The 7,119-nt window shown below is 36.6% G+C and overlaps 1 non-coding gene across 1 annotated transcript; it reads left to right on the forward strand.

Annotated features, from left to right (window-relative positions):
• The first annotated feature begins 4,073 nt into the window (after positions 1-4,073).
• On the forward strand, positions 4,074-4,181 carry LOC148564237 (small nucleolar RNA R71). The gene has a single exon (XR_015884338.1). It is a non-coding gene; the product is annotated as a small nucleolar RNA R71 (small nucleolar RNA).
• The last annotated feature ends 2,938 nt before the right edge of the window (positions 4,182-7,119 follow it).

The following is a 7,119-nucleotide window of genomic DNA, read 5'->3' on the forward strand; positions in this document are numbered from 1 at the left end:
AAACAGAAATGGAAATTCAATTGTGCAGAGAAAGTAAACAAGAAAATTCTCAAGGTGAGATTGAAACAGAATTTCTTCAATTCTCAACCCAAGATTCAAAACGAAATTGAAAACTAAGAGAAAGCTCTCAAATCCTAATGCTCCCTAGTGGAGCCAGCCTCCTTACAAATATGAAACAGATGCCTATTTATAGGCATTTTTACAAAATGAAAATGAAATTCAAAACAAATTACAATTAAAATGAAATTTCTATTCTAACTATCTCTTGTGCCTCTAAGTGGTGTCAATTGGGCCTTTGCTCTTGATGGAATTGGGTTGAAAGAGGCCTTGGTTGATTGCTCTTGAAGTTTGAAGAAGAACCGAAGTGAACCAATTGAACCGGTTTTGAAGTTAGCCATAGTTGGTCCCAACGTTAGGGCCAAAGTTAGGGGTCTAACTTTGACCCCAACTTTTCACCTCAGCAAACACAATCTGCTGGTTTGGACGTTGGTGCCAACGTTAGGGGTCTAACTTTGACCCTAACGTTGGCCTTGCTTATGCACATTTATGGCGCCAACTTTGTCCTCTTGTCATGTTGCCAATTTTATGCCCAATATAGACTATCATATATGGTTGGAAAGCTATGAATGTCAGCTTTCTAACCCACTTGGAATCACCTCAATTGGACATCTACAACTCAAGTTATGATCATTTGAAGAGGGCATGGTCGCTGGCTTTGGTGTGCAGCGTTTGAGGTAACGTTAGCCCTCAAACGTTGGCGAAAACGCCAGTTCTGGAGGCTCAAATGTATTGTCCACCCCATACTATTATACATTGTTGGAAAGCCCTGGATGTCTACTTTCCAATGCCGTTGGGAGCACATTATTTGGAGCTCTACAGCTCGAGTTATACTCCTTTGAAGGTGCAGAGGTCAGTTGGCCTCACTGCAGGTTGCCACCATGTTCGTTTATGCACATTGCGGGGCAGTTTTCTCCCTCACTTTTAGTGTCCACCATGCAGTGCCATATATGCTTGGAAAGCTCTTGATTCCTACTTTCCAATGCTTCTTGAATCACCTCATTTGGAGCTCTGTAGCTCAAGTTATTCTTGTTGGAAGTATACCCCTTGTATGCCTTGTGGTGTGTGGCGCCAACGTTAGCCTCCAAGTTAGGGGGCTAACGTTGGCGCAAACGTTGGCCCCTCTCCCTTTGTAATTCATATGCCAACGTTAGCCTCCAAGTTAGGGGGCTAACGTTGGGGCTAACTTCATGCCTCTTCCTTGAATGTTCATGTGCCAACGTTAGCCTCCAAGTTAGGGGGCTAACGTTGGGGCTAACTTCATGCTTCCTGGTTCAATTTTCACTTATTCCATTGTCCTCTCTTCACTCCTAGCCATTCCTCTTTGCTTCAACCTTTCTCCAAGCTTTCTTCACCTATCATTAATCAACCAAACTCATCAAAGCTATGCTCAAAATCATGAGATATTCATTCTTTCATAATATGTGACAATTTTAGCATAAAACCTCATGAAATAGCATGAATTCATACATGGTTGATTAACTCAAAGGAAACATGAAAATCTACCCAATTGGCTTGCTTATGGCTCAAGAAAGTGCATAATTCAATTGAAAACAAAAGAAAAAGGCTAGTTAAAATAGGCTAAGATGACTTGTCATCAAGAAGATATTTTTGAATTTAAAGAGGAGAGAGAAAAACAATAAGATAGCACAAGATTTAAAATTTTTAGATCTAATGCTCCCTATTTTCGAAAATTTTGGAGGGAAAACACCAAGGAACACCAAACTTAAAAATTTTAAAATCAAGTCACAAGGAAAACTCAAGAACACGAAGAAAGAACACCAAACTTAAAATTTTTAGAAAACCAAGCCAAAATTTTTGAAAACCAAAGGGAAATCAACAAGAAAACACCAAACTTAAAGTTTGGCACAGGATTTAATAGAAAAAATTATTTTTGAAAAAGGTTTTAAAAAATATGATAGCCAATTACCATGAACATAAACACCACGTTCTAACTAATAAAAGACTCTAAACAAAAAAAGAAATTTTTCCTAATCTAAGCAACAAAATAATCCATCAGTTGTTCAAACACGAACAATCCCCGGCAACGGCGCCAAAAACTTGGTGCACGAATTGTGAATCACACTTCTCACAACTCGTACCACTAACCAGCAAATGCACTGGGTCGTCCAAGTAATACCTTACGTGAGTAAGGGTCGAATCCCACAGAGATTGTTGGATTGAAGCAATCTATGGTTATTTTGTAATTCTTAGTCAGGAAGTCAATTATGTTTATCAGTTGAATTGTGAATAACCAAGAGAGCATAAATTAAAGGTTACTTGTTGTGCAGTAATGGAGAATATGTTGGAGTTTTGGAGATGCTTTGTCTTCTGAATCTCTGCTTTCCTCTGTCTTCTGATTCACGCACGCACGTCCTCCTATGGCAAGCTGTGTGTTGGTGGATCACCGTTGTCAATGGCTACCTTCCATCCTTCCAGTGAAAACTACGCTTACTCGCTCTGTCACTGCACGGCTAATCACCGGTTGGTTCTCGATCCGGTTGGAATAGGATTTACTATCCTTTTGCGTCTGTCACTAACGCCCAGCCTTCAGGAGTTTGAAGCTCGTCACAGTCATTCAATCCCTGAATCCTACTCGGAATACCACAGACAAGGTTTAGACTTTTCGGATTCTCATGAATGCCGCCATCAATTCTAGCTTATACCACGAAGATTCTGATTAAGAGATCTAAGAGATACTCATTCAATCTGATATAGAACGGAGGTGGTTGTCAGGCACACGTTCATGGTTGAGGAAGGTGATGAATGTCACGGATCATCACCTTTATCACAGTTAAGCGTGAATGAACATCTTAGATAGGAACAAGCGTGTTTGAATGGAAAACAGAAATACTTGCATTAATTCATCGAGACACAACAGAGCTCCTTACCCCCAACAATGGGGTTTAGAGACTCATGCCGTCAGAGAATACAAAGTTTTGATCTAAAATGTCATGAGGTACAAAATAAGTCTCTAAAAGTTGTTTAAATATTAAACTAGTATTCTAGGTTTACAAAAATTGGATAAACTGTGATGGATGATGCAGAGATCCACTTCTGGGGCCCACTTGGTGTGTGCTGGGGCCCACTTGGTGTGTGCTGGGGCTGAGACTTAAGCAATTCACGTGCAGAGGCCATTTGTGGAGTTGAACACCAGTTTTTATGCCAGTTTGGGCGTTCAACTCCAGCTTTTGATCCTTTTCTGGCGCTGGACGCCAGAATTGGGCAGAGGACTGGCGTTGAACGCCAGTTTACATCGTCTATCCTTGTGCAAAGTATCGACTATTATATATTTCTGGAAAGCCCTGGATGTCTACTTTCCAACGCAATTGGAAGCACGCCATTTCGAGTTCGGTAGCTCCAAAAAGGCCACTTTGAGTGCAGGGAGGTCAGAATCCAACAGCATCAGCAGTCCTTTTTCAGCCTGAATCAGATTTTTGCTCAGCTCCTTCAATTTCAGCCAGAAAAATACCTGAAATTACAGAAAAACACACAACTCATAGTAAAGTCCAGAAATATGAATTTTTCCTAAAAACTAAGAGAATTAGACTAAAAACTAACTAAAACATCCTAAAAACTATATGAAATTAACCCCAAAAAGCGTATAAAATATCCGCTCATCATTCACCCATGTAATTAACCTCTGCAATTGCAAGATTCTCAGGATCATAAGCTTCTTCTTCAAAAGATGCCTCTTGAGTACTGTTGGATGCAGCTTGCATTCCATTCAGACTCTGAGAAATCATATTGACTTGCTGAGTCAATATTTTATTCTGAGCCAATATGGCATTCAGAGTATCAATTTCAAGAACTCCCTTCTTCTGAGGCGTCCCATTACTCATAGGATTCCTCTCAGAAGTGTACATAAACTGGTTATTAGCAACCATGTCAATGAGTTCTTGAGCTTCTGCAGGCATTTTCTTTAGGTGAATGGATCCACCTGCAGAAGTATCCAATGACATTTTAGCTAATTCAGACAGACCATCATAGAATATATCCAGGATGGTCCATTCTGAAAGCATATCAGAAGGACACTTTTTGGTCAGTTCCTTGTATCTCTCCCAAGCTTCATAGAGGGATTCACCTTCTTTTTGTCTGAAGGTTTGAACATCCACTCTAAGCTTACTCAGCTTTTGAGGAGGAAAGAACTTGGCTAAGAAAGCCTTGACCAGCTTATCCCAAGGGAAAAGCATGAGCCTGTAGACTTCAGGATCTACTCCATTAGTCTTAACAGTGTCACATATCTGCAAGAATTCAGTTAAGAACTGAAAGGGATCTTCAGATGGAAGTCCATGAAACTTGCAGTTTTGTTGCATCAGAGAAACTAATTGAGGTTTAAGCTCAAAATTGTTTGCTCCAATGGTAGGAATTGAGATGCTTCTTCCATGTAAATTGAAATTAGGTGCAGTAAAGTCACCAAGCATCCTCCTTGCATTATTATTATTTTCGGCTGCCATCTCCTCTTCCTGTTCGAAAATTCCTGTAAGGTTGTCTCTGGATTGTTGTATTTTAGCTTCTCTTAGTTTCCTTTTCAGTGTCCTTTCAGGTTCAGGATCTGCTTCAACAAGAATGTTCTTGTCCTTGCTCCTGCTCATATGACAAAGAAGGGAATAACAAAGAAAATATGGAATCCTCTATGTCACAGTATAGAGATTCTTTTGTGTGAGTAGAAGAAGAAAAGAATGTGATGTAAAGAAGAATGGATAATCCAAACACAAGGGTGAGGATATGAGCAGAGATATGAGATGAAGAGAAGTGTTAGTAAGTAATTAAATAAATAGAAGAAGATGAGAGAGAAGTTTTCGAAAATAATTTTTGAAAAGGAGTTGATGATTTTCGAAAATTAAAGGAAAAATAAAATTAAAATTAAAATTAAAAATTAAAACAATTAATTAATTAAAAAGAATTTTTTGGAAAAGAGGGAGGTATTTTCGAAAATTAGAGAGGGATAGTTAGTTAGGTAGTTTTGAAAGAGATAAGAAACAAACAAAAAGTTAATTAGTTAGTTGAAACAAATTTTGAAAATCAAATTTTTAAAAGATAAGAAGATAAGAAGTTAGAAAAGATATTTGAAAAAGATAAGATAAAAAGATATTTTTGAAAAGATATGATTGAAATTAGTTTTGAAAAAGATTTGATTTTTAAAATCACAATTAATGACTTGATTCACAAGAAATCACAAGATATGATTCTAGAACTTAAAGTTTGAATCTTTCTTAACAAGTAAGTAACAAACTTGAAATTTTTGAATCAAAACATTAATTGTTGATGATATTTTCGAAAATATGATGTAGAATTAAGAAAAAGATTTTTAAAAAAATATAAAAAAAATATTTTTAAAATTTTCGAAAATAAATAAGAAAAATAAAAAAGATATGATTTTTGAAAAAGATAATATTTTTAAATTAAAAATTTGATTTGACTCATAAGAAACAATTGAATTTTAAAATTTTTTGAAAAAGTCAACTCAATTTTTCGAAAATTTATGAGTGAAAAAGGGAAAGATATTTTTTTAATTTTTGAATTTTTAATGAAGAAAGAGAAAAACATGAAAAAGACTCAATGCATGAGAATTTTAGATCAAAACAATGAATGCATGCAAGAACACTATGAATGTCAAGATGAACACCAAGAACACTTTTGAAGATCAAGATGAACACCAAGAACATATTTTTGAAAAATTTTCAAGAAAAGAAAACATGCAAGACACCAAACATAGAAATTTTTCATGTATAGACACTATGAATGCAAGAATGCATATGAAAAACAAGAAAAGACACAAAACAAGAAAATATGAAGATCAAACAAGAAGACTAGCCAAGAACAACTTGAAGATCATGAAGAACACTATGAATGCATGAATTTTCGAAAAATGCAAAAAACGTTTTTTGAAAAAATGCAATCGACACCAAACTTAAAAATTTACTCAAGACTCAAACAAGAAACACAAAATATTTTTGATTTTTATGATTTTATGATTTTTTTTTTGTATTTTCTTTTAAATTTTTTTTCGAAAAACATATAGGAAAAAGAAAATAAGAAATTCAAAATTTTTAATAAGAATTCCAGGAATCTTTCAATGTTAGCTTAAAGCTCCAATCCAAGGGTTAGACATGGCTCACTAGCCAGCCAAGCTTTAGAAGATACAAATCAGGCATATAACAGCTGATACTTCATCCAACTTCATATACATGCCTTTTATGTTGACAAGTGGAAGCCTCAATCCAAAAGAATTTGGATATGGCTTTACAGCCAGCCAGGCTTCAACATGTTACCATGAAACTCTAGAATTCATTCTTAAAAATTTTGAATAATTTTCGAAAGCAGATGAGAAATTTTTGAAAGATTTTTGAAAAATTTTTGAAAATAAAACAAAAAGAAAATTACCTAATCTGAGCAACAAGATGAACCGTCAGTTGTCCAAACTCGAACAATCCCCGGCAACGGCGCCAAAAACTTGGTGCACAAAATTGTGATCCCTGGTAATGGCTCCAAAAACTTGGTGCTCTAATCTTAATTTATAGTTTGTCACAACTTCGATACAACTAACCAGCAAGTGCACTGGGTCGTCCAAGTAATAAAACCTTACGTGAGTAAGGGTCGATCCCACGGAGATTGTTGGTATGAAGCAAGCTATGGTCACCTTGTAAATCTCAGTCAGGCGGATATCAAATGGTTATGGAGTTTTCAAATAATGATAATAAATAAACAGAAAATAAAGATAGAAATACTTATGTAATTCATTGGTGAGAATCTCATAAGCGTATAGAGATGCTTTCGTTCCTCTGAACCTCTGCTTTCCTGCTGTCTTCATCCAATCATTCCTACTCCTTTCCATGGCAAGCTTTATATAGGGCATCACCGATGTCAATGGCTACATCCCATCCTCTCTGTGAAAAAGGTCCAAATGCTCTATCACGGCACGGCTAATCATCTGGAGGTTCTCGATCATACTGGAATAGGGTTCACCCTCTTTTTGCGTCTGTCACTACGCCCAGCACTCGCGAGTTTGAAGTTCGTCACAGCCATCCCTTCCGAGATCCTACTCGGAATACCGCAGAC

This window comes from Arachis ipaensis, chromosome B5 (assembly GCF_059453495.1).
Source record: "Arachis ipaensis isolate K30076 ecotype BB chromosome B5, ASM5945349v1, whole genome shotgun sequence".
NCBI classification, from domain to species: domain Eukaryota; kingdom Viridiplantae; phylum Streptophyta; class Magnoliopsida; order Fabales; family Fabaceae; genus Arachis; species Arachis ipaensis.